Raw genomic sequence first — 14,095 nt, 5'->3', positions numbered from 1 at the left:
AGGCTAATAAAACACAGAAAGGCATCAGCAGTAAACAGGTTAATGTAACATTTCCCGTTTCAGGACTAGCAAAGTAATTGCAACGTACTCTCTGTACAGTGTCCAAATTTGAAGATAATGGATGCGGAGGTGGGTGAAGAGGTTGGTGGTATTACCCCCTTTCTGTTGATCGAGAGTGCAGACTGGGATGATTAACGAGTCACTTTCGCGGAATCCAAAAAAACTTTAACAACAATGAGCTTACTTTCTTGGATTGTGGCTTTGCTGGCAGAGTGTCTCGTCTGTCATTTCCGTCGACATGCTTTTATGCGGTTGTAGCAGCTGCGTGCTGTGTCTTCTTGTGTTTTATGATACGTTAAGGTGCAATACAGCCACCTAATGTACTGTACATTGGGATGTCAACCTGTGTTATTTACACGTTACATTATCATTGTGTTGGCTACTCATTTTAAATATATCGCCTAAAGTGCATATTGCGACAACACCCCTTTTTTAACCTAATAACCATATTTATTTTTTTATATATATCACGTTATACTAATATCGTTAATATTAGTATTACTTGACGAAAATCACGAAACTACAAGAGAAAAAACTGATGAATATTGATAAAGGAAGACAGTGAATGGAAAAGATTTGTGTGACACAGCTAAAGTAGATACAGTGATACAATTTGCAGTAATAAAATTTATATTTATAAGCACCGGAAAACACACACACACACACACACACACACACACACACACAAATTGACCTCTCCCTTTACCTCCACTAAAGCACATGACTGTCCGTTAGCAGCTGAACCCCAGGAGATTTAGCAGAGTGCTGAGACTGCAGCTAACAATGATTACCAGACTGCAGCCAGGCCTACTAATCAATCTGAGCACAGGGCACTTTCCTCCTCAGGATTTCAGCTGTAATCATAGCACATTATGAAGACAAGCAGGTGGAACTTAATGAAGATTTGTCTGTTTGTGGCAGAGGATCATTGGGAAACAGAGGAATTGAGCTGGCTGACAATTTGGTTTAAAGAAGCTAGACAGAGAGATGAACAGGAGTTAAAAAAAAACAAACAGTGAATGGTGGGTTAAAGTCAACATGTGTCTTTCTATCTTCTAGAGATAAACGTAATATGTGTGTGCATCAGAGAGAGAAATGAATGTAAACAGTTTAAGATTGCTGGAGTGTGAGTGCCTAGGCCTATATGTCTCCTTTTCCTGTAGGTTGTCGGAACAAAGTGGAAAATGTTAAGCAGCATGGTGCATGTGATACCATTAAAAAAACAAAGAGAGTAACTCAGACAAACACCTATTGATCAGTCCTGCTTCCTATCCTGATGGCTACTTGCTATGCAAGTGCCTCAAACTCTTCATCACCATGGTCTCTTGGCACAAGGGTCTCTATGGAAACTCCTAGTCTTATCATCATCTCAGCCATCTCCATTAATGACCAGAACTGAGAGAGCAGCTGCACCCACATCTCTCATCTCTCTTCTGCCTGAGAGAGCTGCACTGTTTCCCATTACTTTCTTGTTCCCATGTTATACATCGTAACATTTTGTAAACACATGGTATAGCTCAAAATGAGAACAACCGAACTAAAGTGAAGTTCTAAAACTATTTGGTGGCTATTACATTTTCATAAATGAATAAATTTACTAATAATGTAAAATTAATTTATACATTCATTCATTCATTCATTTATTTTTTTCACTAGTTTTATAATCTTTTTGTAGATTCATGAATATTGTTGTTGCCCTTAGCAGCATGTAAGCTGCTCTGCGTGACACAGCCACTTCTATAGGCCACTAGAATCTGAATGGTTCCATACTAAATTAATAATATCTGTTAGAGCCGCCCCAAGGTCTTGGGCTAAATTATTCCTCCCATCTTGGCTTATTAATATTGATTAGGTCATGTGATAGAGTGTTCTATGTAGGTTAAGCAACACAACTAAGAGTTGTCTGCTTAAACCTCTTCAAAGGGTTAGTTCACCCAAAAATGAAAATTCTGTAATTGCTCATCCTCATTCGTAAGACCTTCGTTCATCTTCGGAAAACACAAAATGAAGATATCTTTGATGAAATCTGAGAGGTTTCTGAACCAGCCATAGGCAACAACATCATTGCAACTTTCAGAAAGGTAGTAAAGACAAAGTTAAAATGGTCCAGTGGTACAGTGGTTCAATCTTAATATTATGAAGCGTTGAGTCGAACAATATAATGAGTCGACTTTCTGACGTAGAACCCGGAAGTGATGCACTGTTACTTGTACTAACAGCGTAGAAGAATTATGTGGAAGATAAGAGATTGTTGAACTAAGTCGTTATTTTAGAGTTATATTTGCGCACAAAAAATATTCGCCTCACTTCATAACATTAAGGTTGAATCACTGTAGTCACATGGACTATTTTAAAGGGCACCTATTATGACATTTAAAATGTTCCTAATGTTGGTTTGGGAGTCCCCAACAACAGTTTTACATGCATGCAATGACAAAAAACACTTTTGTTGTCGTATAATATGCATTTATTTTTACCTGATTTGCTCACCGACTCCCAAATGATTCGTTCAACGACTCATTTTTCCAAACCCCTCCTTTGCGCGACGCTAATCTGCGTTGATTGGTCAGATGACCCAGCAGTGTTTACATAGATAATACTTATTGTTTAACACGGAGTACAATGATGCTTTTATCAATTAAATTGTGTTATAATAATGATTATAGTCCACTGCTTTGTAGTTTGTAGTAAAAAAATTAAAATAAGATAAAGAATTTAATATGTTAGCGAGCATAGCCCAGAGTTCATATTGTAAAAGCACAATCAGTCTTTGTTTGCGTTAGCCCGATGCATAAACACAACGTTTAAAAAAAAAAAAAAAAAAAAAAAAAAAAAAAATTAAATAAATGCAGTTACGTTACTACGAGGTATTACTCTATTCTTTAAGACAGCTCCGCAAAACAACGACAAACACATAGGCTATCTAAATACTATTGTCATTGAAGACCTAGAAGCTAAACGGTGCTTACACAACAAACTAAATAATTATTAAGCATGCTACATAAAACATAAAAGCAACAATTATTAATAACACTTACAGGTTGTGATACGGAGGAGGAAGCTGATGCAAATACACTTGGAACTGAACCTTCCTTCAATATCAGCCGGCTCGCGAATCCAAGTTTGATTGCATTTAAGTTGGTAAAGCAATCGTCTTCAAAATGGCGTGAACAAAGCACAAGGCTCGGACTATACTTCTGTGGTTCAGAACACTGTCTCGTCGCCATGATATTTTCAAGTTTGCCCTGGCCTTGGAGCGCAATAAGTGGGCGTATCATATTCAAATAACTTAACAAGTTGACGTCATCTAGTCAGAGAAAAAGCTTCGGTCTTCTAACGATTCATAAAAATGACTCAGAGTCGACTCTTACTTTTGAAAGACAATAACTTTATATACTGTGCACTTTCATATTTCAAACTTGGCAGGATGTTTTTGTTCACTTAGATCTATGTTACACACTACATGAAAGGTAAATTTCAAAATTCCATAATAGGTGCCCTTTAATGTCTTTACTACCTTTCTGGGCTTTGGAGGTGACAATGACATTGCTGCCTGGGTGGTTGAGAAACCTCTTGGATTTCATAAAAAAATATATTAATTTGTGTTCCGAAGAGGAAAGAAGGTCTTACAAGTTTGGAACGACATGAGGGTGAATAATTAATGACAGAATTTTCCACTTTTGGGTGAAATAACCCTTTAAATTAGCTCCCAGTGCCCGTATACAACCATCATTTTCAACAACAGCAAAACAGAAGTGTGGATGAAAAACATGCCAAAGCTTGTAAATTCATGAGCACTTGATCTTTAATGGCCATTAGTACAAATGTCAGATATGCAGAAAGATTCTCATATTGGCTACAACACATGAGGAAACATACAAAAATAGCCCATGCCAATTGGCCAAATTTATTATGCAACTGCAACTGCTGATATCTTCTAAATATCTTCTTGCTGCTTTCATTGAAAGCAAAATCCTCAAAATAAATCTTTAAAATCATGGGGGGGTTATGCTTCAAACAGTTCAACTAAAGTCTATTTTCATTAACTGAAGTCTTTTAGGGGTAATAGGTTTGGGACATGTGTAGAAACAATCATTACCTTTGCAATTCTGTTTGGTGGTGCAGAAATTGGCTGCGTCTGAAACCGCATACTTCCCTACCATATAGTTGGCGAAAAACAGTTTGTGACAAAATAAGTATGTCAGAATTCACAGTACTCATAAAGGGGTAGGCAAAAAAAGTACCCATATAACATAGTGCTTATGGTGAGATTCTGAAGTGTGCATACGATAGACAATTTACTATCCCATGAGGCCACGGGAGAGAATTTGTAAATGGCAGTTCAGTGACACAACTGACATTAGGTTACATAATAATGACAACATATGGCGAATATAGTACATCTGAATTTAATTCATACTACACACATTCATACTATACACATTCATAGTATATCTATCTTATTTTTCAGGTAAGCGCGAGCTTACCCATTTGTAATTGTAATTTATCTGGCTTCCGGTGTCATTCGCTTCCAGTTATTTTTAGCTGTACAAAACAGCTCATTACGCTGTTTTTTGCAAATGGTATTTCTTACCATATTATTTTAATGAAGTGTCTTAATTATAAACAAGCTGGTTTGTTGCGCAAACAGTTCTCTTACGTAGAGTTCTCTCGTACTGCGTCGAAAGAACGCTACGGGAAAGATATTTCTTTGTCGAGATTGAAGCCAAAAATTAATCCTTAATTTTGTAATATTGTAAAACGCTTTTCTGAAGCATACAACCTAGGCGGAGCAATACAGCTCACCCATTGGCTGCTCTGCCAGAAAAGCACAGCCTATGCGAGGCCAGGACGCTGACCAATGAGGACGCTTCGCGCCCTTCTGCGTCACCTCCCGCCCAAACAGGCGTGGCCTAGGCCTATAAATACGAGCATAGCTGTCTAACACGCTGATTTTCTTAAATTCAACGAAGCTGCACGCATCGCTGGATTGATTCGAGCCACCACAGCCGTCTGGATACAAGCACCTCAGCAGGACGAGCCCTTACCTGAAGCCGCTGGTCTTCGCCGCCTTCAGCCGCCGTTCCCTGCTGCGCTTCTCCGGCGTGGATATATCCTTTCAGTTTTGTGTGTGTTTTGTGTGTGTGTTCGCCTACCGCGTCACACGCTTTTTCCTCACAAAAGAGCACGAGCGTCTTTATAAAGATGTCTCGCTTTTCCTGCGGCTCCTGCCGAGCTGCGCTCATCGACGGGGACCACCACGAGTTATGTGTTTCCTGCTTGGGCGAGGAACATGCAGCTATCGCTCTCGGTGATGGCGGCTGCCATCACTGCGACATGATGCCAATCGCGACTCTGCGGACTCGCCTTGCATCTTTCGCCGAAGCTGCTCAACCGCCCCCTGTAGCGCCGCGCCGTAAAAAGCGCCGTGCTCAGCGGGTCCCGGAACCTCCCTCCACGAGGAGCTCGCCGCCGCCGCCGCTAGCTCCTCTCAACGTCTCGCTCGAGTCGCTCACCGACGGACAACAGCCGCAGCACGCCGCTTTGTCCGTTATGGATGACGACCAGCAAGCTGTATCAGAGGGAGATGATGATTGCTGTTCGCTTCTCGCTTCGGAGAGCGAGGGTTGGGCGAGCTCTGTGGACCTCCCCTCCCCCGCTGTTCGAGAGCGCAGAGGAGGGAAGATCAGCATCGAGGCGGAACTGATGCGTCTGCTCACACAGGCCGTGTCGAGCCTCGGCCTCGATTGGTCGACGCCCGAACAACCTGCACTCAACCGGCTGGATGGACGCTTCCTCTCTGGAGACCGCGCTGCGCCCCCCTCCAGACACGCACCGTTTCTTCCTGAGCTTCACGAAGAGGTAGCGAAATCATGGAAGGCACCATTTTCAGCCAGAGTACGTACTTCTGCCTCGCCAGCATTCTCCGTAGTGGACGGTGCTCGAGACAGAGGCTACCACGCTCTCCCTCCGGTCGAGGAGGCGGTAGCGACTCACCTTTGCCCACCCTCTGCGGGACGGCGGGCTAAGGGAGTCCTACCATCCAAAGCTTGCCGCACGTCTTCAGCTCTGAACGGTCGCGTGTATTCCGCCGCCGGACAAGCTGCATCGGCGCTGCACACCATGGCGGTGCTTCAAATCCACCAGGCCAACCTCCTCTGCAAGCTAGACGAGGAAGGCCCGGGCGCGATCAGTGTTCCGGACCTGCGTAGCGCCACAGACCTAGCTCTTCGCGCTACAAAGTCCGCCGCACACGCCATCGGCAGGATTATGGCCACAGCTACTGTTTCTGAGAGACATTTATGGCTGACTCTCTCTGAAATGGCGGAATCCGAGCGCTCTGCGTTTCTCGACGCCCCCATTTCACCGGCTGGCCTCTTCGGATCCTCCGTGAAGGACTTCGCGGACCGATTCGCCGAGGTACAGAAAACTTCGCAGGCCATGAGACATTTCCTGCCAAAGCGCTCCAGTTCCGCAACAGGCCGCCCTAAACAGCCGCCTGCCCGAACTCAGCAGCGCCCCGCGCCCGCCGCGCCGGCCCAGCAACAACAGGCCCGATAGAGACCACGGTCTCGCTCCGCCGGACGCCGCCCGCCACCCGCCACCGCGTGGTCCTCGGCCCAAGATCTCAATCAAGCCCGAGGCCTCGGCGCCATCCTAGCCCTGCTAGGAAAAAGACGGTGTTCGGGTCCCGCTGCGGCCGGACTTCCACCAAAGATTCCCGCTTGTACAGCCCTAAGTTCCGTGTTTGTACCAGTGTACTCAGCAGCCAACAAACCGGCCGTAAAGCCCGTTTGCCTGCACACAAACGCCGTTTTCACGGCGACCCAGATAAATCTAAAAAAGAGTTTAATTTCTGGTGTTCCGGCCAAGGCCGATGGTGTAATGTGTGTAACTGCAATGCCCACCCAGTGCCCATTCATTCACACAAGCACAGCCCCGTTCAACACAGGGTTTGCACACATAAAATCGGCTCACACCGATTGTGCTTTACGTGTAGTGAGCGTGCCCACTGTCCAGTGCCCACAACCACTACACACTGCACGTTCCGCGGTTTCTGTAAAAACGAAACTAACGAACGGTCAGTCAGTACACAAACACAGTGTCCCCGGTGTTATAAATGTGCCCGCCACCAAGCGCCCACGTTTATTCACAAACATAACGAGCCCCGTAGGGCTCGCCCCGCGTGCTCTCTCTCAACTCAGAGAGTCGAGCGCGCGCGGGACGCATACTGTGTTAAACATGTCCCCCGCCTCAGACGCCACGGCGTCCATGTCACAGCACATGGTTGCTCTCGTGTCGCCGCCATTTCGCGACCAGAGCCCAGATTACATTCAACCCCTAGTCACACGTGCAGATGCATGGGAAGGACTACCCGGGGTTTCAGAATGGGTGCTAGAGACTATAAAAAGAGGCTATTCGCTACAGTTTTATCGACGCCCTCCCCGTTTCACGGGAAAAGTCGAAACCACGGTAAAAACAGAAGTAGCACATCTACTTCGAGCCGAAATAGCGAAGCTATTGAGCAAAGGGGCCATAGAGCCTTTATCTCAAGCTCAGAGCGAAGGGGGCCTGTACAGCAGATATTTCCTGGTACCGAAGAAAGACGGGGGTCTCAGACCCATTTTAGATCTAAGGCGTCTGAACAAAACGCTTGCAAAGCGGAAGTTCAGAATGCTCACGACCAGAGGTATCCTCGCGCAAATTCGCCGAGAAGACTGGTTTATGGCAATAGATCTGAAAGACGCGTATTTTCACATACAAATTGCGTCACGTCACAGGCGATTTTTGAGATTCGCCTTCGAGGGCCGGGCATATCAGTACACAGTCCTGCCATTCGGCCTATCCCTAGCACCTCGTACATTTACAGTGTGCATGGACGCGGCGCTGGCACCCCTGAGACTCCGGGGCGTTCGAATTCTGAACTATTTGGACGATTGGCTAATTCTGGCTCAATCGCCGTCAGAACTCGCTCACCACAAGACACTAATACTCGATCACCTCGAGTGCTTAGGTCTGAGGGTCAATTGGGAGAAAAGTTCACTGTTTCCCAGTCAAAGGATCTCCTTTTTAGGACTGGATCTGAACTCACTGTCTATGACAGCACAGCTGTCATCACAGCGCAGGCGAAATACCCTGCAAATGGCGAAATCCTTCCTCAGCGGCCACATAGTGCCACTCAGGAGATTTCAGAAAATGCTGGGCCTCATGGCCTCAGCCTCAACAGTGCTGCAGTTGGGCCTGCTGCGCATGCACCCACTACAGTTCTGGTTGAGAGCGCGCGTACCGCGCCGAGCATGGCTACACGGTCGCTATCGCCTCAAGGTCACTCAGGAATGCATTTCAGCCCTGACACCATGGAGAGCGTCAGACTGGTACCGGTCAGGTGTAAGCCTGGGGACTTCCTCGAGCCTGAAGGTGGTGTCCACGGACGCGTCCACCTCAGGCTGGGGAGCACTGCTCGACGGCAGTCCGCTCTTTGGCCAGTGGTCAGAGCGAGCCAAACTACCGCACATAAACTGCCTGGAAATGATGGCAGTGGACTTTGCGCTGAGGCGCTTCTGTCCCCGGATAAAAGGACACCACGTCCTGGTCCGCTCGGACAACATGTCGGTAGTAGCCTACATAAACCGCCAGGGTGGCGTGAGATCCCGGAACCTATTCAGGTTAGCGGAACGCATACTGGTGTGGGCCCAGCACAACCTGCGCTCGTTAAGAGCAATGCACGTGCCAGGCCACTTGAACGTAGGCCCGGACAGACTCTCACGGAACAACGTTCCCACTGGAGAGTGGTCCCTACACACACAGACAGTGCGTCTGCTGTGGAAAACGTTCGGCAGAGCGGAAATAGACCTGTTTGCAAACCAGGAAAACGCTCATTGCCCAGAATTCTTTTCGAAGAGCACGAACGCGCTGGCCAGAGTCTGGCCCCGCCGCCCGCTCTATGCTTTTCCTCCTGTCTCACTCCTGCCTCAAGTGCTGGAGCGTATCAGGGAGAGCGGATGCTCAGTACTGCTAGTTGCTCCATTCTGGACGAATCAGACCTGGTTCCCAGCTTTGATGCAACTGAAAAGTACTGCCCCGTGGCCGATACCAGTGAGGAGAGACCTCCTCTCACAGGCCAAGGGCTCGATTTTGCATCCTCACCCCGAGCTTTGGTCCCTACACGTATGGGCCATAAACGGGTACCCGCTAACCTCCCAAGAGGAGTGTTAGACACGATCGAACAAGCTAGGGCTCCGTCTACTAGACGGCTCTACGCTTCCAAATGGTCGGTGTTCTCTGGATGGTGTTCAGATCAAGGTCTGTCACCACTTCAGTGTGGAGAACCGGAGATTCTCTCCTTCTTGCAAGAGCTATTGGATAAGGGAAGAACCCCATCCACGCTCAAAGTCTATGTGGCTGCCATATCAGCGTTCGTTAATCCAACGCTTGGCCGTTCACTAGGCAGGAACGACCTGGTGGTCCGCTTCCTGAGAGGCGCCAGGAGGTTAAACCCTCCAAGGCCTCCTTCAGTCCCCGTTTGGGACCTTTCTACAGTGTTGAACGCTATGAAAGGGGCCCCTTTCGAGCCTATTCACTCAGTTGACATGAAACACCTGTCTCTCAAGACCGTGTTTCTTTTGGCTCTCGCTTCAGTGAAGCGTGTGGGAGACTTGCAAGCGCTCTCAGTGAGAGCTTCTTGTATGGAGTTCGGTCCAAACGACTCTATAGTCGTGTTGAAACCGAAGCATGGGTACGTGCCTAAGTCCCTCAACACACCGTTCAGGGCTCAGGTCATCTCCCTGTCGGCCCTGCCGGCTTCAGAGGACGGAAATAGCTCCCTTTGCCCGGTCAGGGCATTAAGAGCTTACGTGTCCCGCTCCGCTGTTTTTCGACAGACGGAGCAGCTCTTCGTTTCGTTCAGCGGGCGCTCCAAGGGACGAGCCGCAACGAAACAGAGTCTGTCTCGATGGGTAGTGGACGCCATTGCGCTAGCCTACGCATCTGGAGGCTTGGAATGCCCTTTGGGCATCAGAGCACATTCCACGAGAGGCATGGCCTCCTCATGGGCTTGGTATAGCGGAATCTCGTTACAAGATATCTGTATGGCGGCAGGCTGGGCCTCCCCGTCTACATTTATTAGGTTCTATAACCTAGAGGTTCCTGCGTTGCAGGCTAAACTGCTCTCGGTCTAGAAGACTATGTATAAGTGTTCCTGCCCCGCACTGCGGCCCAGGTCACTTCAATGGTAATATGTACAAGTGCTCCTGCCCCGCGCTGCGGCCCAGGTCACTTCAATGTCTAATATGTATAAGTGCTCCTGCCCCGCGCTGCGGCCCAGGTCACTTCAATGTTTTAAGCATCACTCACTGACAATGTGTCCCATGAGCATGCTATTACCCCTCATATATATCTATATTTACATATATATGCTATTATGCCTTGAGAGGCACTACTATAAGGGATGATGCTATTTTAGCCGCTCTCCTTATACTTCTTGGGGTAGGCGCTTGTATACCAGGGCGCGCGCGCCCTTAGGTGTCTGTGTCGATCCAAGAACACGCACGGCGGTTTGCATGGGGTTCCCGTAGCGTTCTTTCGACGCAGTACGAGAGAACTCTACGTAAGAGAACGTACTCGGTTACTAACGTAACCTCGGTTCTCTCTAGGAGAGGGAACGAGTACTGCGTCTCATGCCGTGCGTGTCCACGCTGCGTCGCTTCATTGACGAAAATCGGCGTGTTAGACAGCTATGCTCGTATTTATAGGCCTAGGCCACGCCTGTTTGGGCGGGAGGTGACGCAGAAGGGCGCGAAGCGTCCTCATTGGTCAGCGTCCTGGCCTCGCATAGGCTGTGCTTTTCTGGCAGAGCAGCCAATGGGTGAGCTGTATTGCTCCGCCTAGGTTGTATGCTTCAGAAAAGCGTTTTACAATATTACAAAATTAAGGATTAATTTTTGGCTTCAATCTCGACAAAGAAATATCTTTCCCGTAGCGTTCTTTCGACGCAGTACTCGTTCCCTCTCCTAGAGAGAACCGAGGTTACGTTAGTAACCGAGTACGTTTTACTGTTTACTGCTCTTTGATATATTCTTCTCGTTATTTCCCTATAGTGGCTAATACATCTGAAGTTTCGCACATTCACAATAATAAAAAAACCTTACTACTGTGTTGAAAAATAAGGTGGATGTAATGTACTTTTTTAGAGTTTGCCAAGTACTTATTCTAAAATAAATAAGTACCTACTCAAAAAAGGAATGCAATTTTGGACACAGCTTTGACCTCATATTTGACCTCCTGTTTAGGTGCCCCCTACTGGTTATCCTGGGCTGTGGCCCATGTTCTCCATTAATTGCTCATTAATTCCAATGTGGCTGTGTTGCAAAGAGTTTTTATCCATTCTCCCAAAAACCTCCAAACCTCAGAATAGCCCAAACTCCTCGAAGTAGTGTTAGAATTACTGTAAATTTATTTACATCTCAGTCTTCCTGAATCTGAAGAAAGTCTTTTTGAGCTTTTAAGTTTCAGAAGTTACATCATATACTGCCAGCTCAATACGAAGGCTACTAGATGTGAGGGATTTCTAATGCAATAGCATGAAATACAACCAACAGGCTTAACCAAATCCTAAACATTCAGAGTAAACAGATTCTTGACTTGTCCCTTATGTGTTTCTGTGTTTTTAACACCACTGGACATTGGTCTCGGCAGTTTAAACCCATAACTGTGAGCAGCCCAATTACAAAAATACTGTATTTCAAAAAAAATATGTTAATCAGTTAGCTGTGCAAAGTACACTAATTTAGATTAGTAGCTATGTTTCCATCCAAGTTGCACATTTAATTAGTAAAAATCACAATTTTGCAACAAAAAAAAACTATTTGCAAATAAAGCAGCGTGTTCATGCCATGAGTTCAAGACAACAAATTCATCACTTCCAGAGAAATTTGATTAACATGGCAATGGAAGTTTTAGCAATAGCCACTGTGACACTTTCGTTACATGTAATAAGCTATTTGTGGTTTAGAACACGCAGACAAAATGCACTGAAAACGTCATGTTTGCTACTGTAGCGATCAACAGCAGATGCTTTGAGACTGAGGATGACAAATTCAGTTCTACCAGAAATACTCGGGATAATTATTTCAACAATCATACATTTATTGACAGCTCAGCAAGCTGATAATATACAAAGTCATTTGGCGTAGGCCCCGTCCGTAGTGAATAATCCGAGGGTATCGGATCTGCAATTCCTGCCTGAAGATGAAGGCAGGGGCGCAGCCGACCCCCCCGGGAGGTATGGACAGGACCATCCTGGTGGTGGTGGGGAGGATGGGGGTAATCGTCGCTTCAGTATCTGCGAACTCAAACATGTGTAAGTACCGAGCTTTTATACCAGCCTGTTCTCACCCAAATGCGTCTCTATAGCACGCAGTGTGTTTATCGTGCAATTTATACGCGAAAATGAGTTTTTACGTGGATATGATACGCAGTTTTGCGCGTGCATATGATACGCACTTAATTTCGTGATATACACACGCACCCCACACCACTAATCCTACCCAAGCGTATAATACACACGCACCCTACCCCACCCTAAACCCAACCATGTGCTATCCATGCGTATACTATGCACGTAAAAACTCATTTTCGCGTATATATTACACGATAAACACACTGCGTGCTATATAGACGCATTTGGTGAGATCGGGTTGTTTATACAGTGAGCATAAGAATATGATTGGATAGAAGTGAAGCAAAAGTTGACGTAGTAATTGAGTCTTCCCGGCAGAACTTATGCTAAAGCTTTCATTTCTGAGAGGTAATAGTAGACAATGATAGGCTGTGTCTCTAGAAAGTCAGAATGAACAGATCATCATTTGACATCCTACACCATGGTATTGGTCACATTACTTGTTAAGTCCCATGGATAAATGTAGGAATGTAATTAGTAAATGTGTTTGTGTGTATTCTTCTTACTAAAGAACACAAATCTATTTATCCATTATAAGTAGGTGTAGACATTTTTTATGTGCATTTTAGAACATTTAGTCATTTAGCAGACGCTTTTATCCAAAGCGACTTACAACTGAGGACTACAAATAGAACAAACTTGTTTGTTCTATTTGGTTCCACTTCATTTTGTTAGTCCACTTTTGACATTCATCTAACTTTAAGTAACTTTGCAAATGTCAACTAACTCTCAAAGTATTAGTAGACTGCTAGATTATGAATCGGGTTAGTAGAATAACTAAGTTGACATACTTGCAAAGTTACTTACAGTCAGTTGAATGTCTGTATGGGGACCATCAAAATAATGTGTTAGCAGATATTAAGCAGACAGGTAGTTGACATGTAGTTGCACAATTACTTATAATTAGTCCAATGGGTAACACTTTACTTGAAGGGTTGTGCATAAGACTGACATTACACCTTTATAATCATGACATGACACATGTCATGAATATGAAGGAGGTTTTATGTATGTTTATGGCAACTGCCATTAAGTGTCATTCACTCAATTATGACATTTTTAATGCAAATATGACATTGTTTGAGATGTCTTTGTTATGACAACTTGACAAACCAATATATCATAACCTGTCAGTGTCTATGTCATGACAACTTGACATTACCAAGACAACATAAATTGTCATAAATATGTCATAAACATGACATAGCAGATTAATTATCAAACTTAAGAAACCACTTAGCTTTATGGGTTAACATTACAATATTTTTCATTTTAATGTCAAATGTGCACCACTGTAGTTGAGGTCAATAAAAGTATACATGACACTGTTATGCAATTGTTTGAGAGAGTATTAACACTTAATGACATTTTAATGACAAATTCAATTTGTACCACTGTAGATGAGGTCAAGAAAAATATTCATGACACAGTTATAATGGCCTCATGACAGCCAAGTCAAAACCAATCACATGACAGTCTAATGTAACGTTAACCAATAAAGCTAAGTGAGTTTTTAAGTTTGTTCATTAATCATTTTCAGACATATTTATGACAGGTTATGTTGTCTTGGTAATGTCA

Source organism: Phoxinus phoxinus (assembly GCF_949152265.1).
Source record: "Phoxinus phoxinus genome assembly, chromosome: 2".
Taxonomy (NCBI): Eukaryota; Metazoa; Chordata; class Actinopteri; order Cypriniformes; family Leuciscidae; genus Phoxinus; species Phoxinus phoxinus.
Note: the sequence above shows the minus strand (reverse complement) of the source record.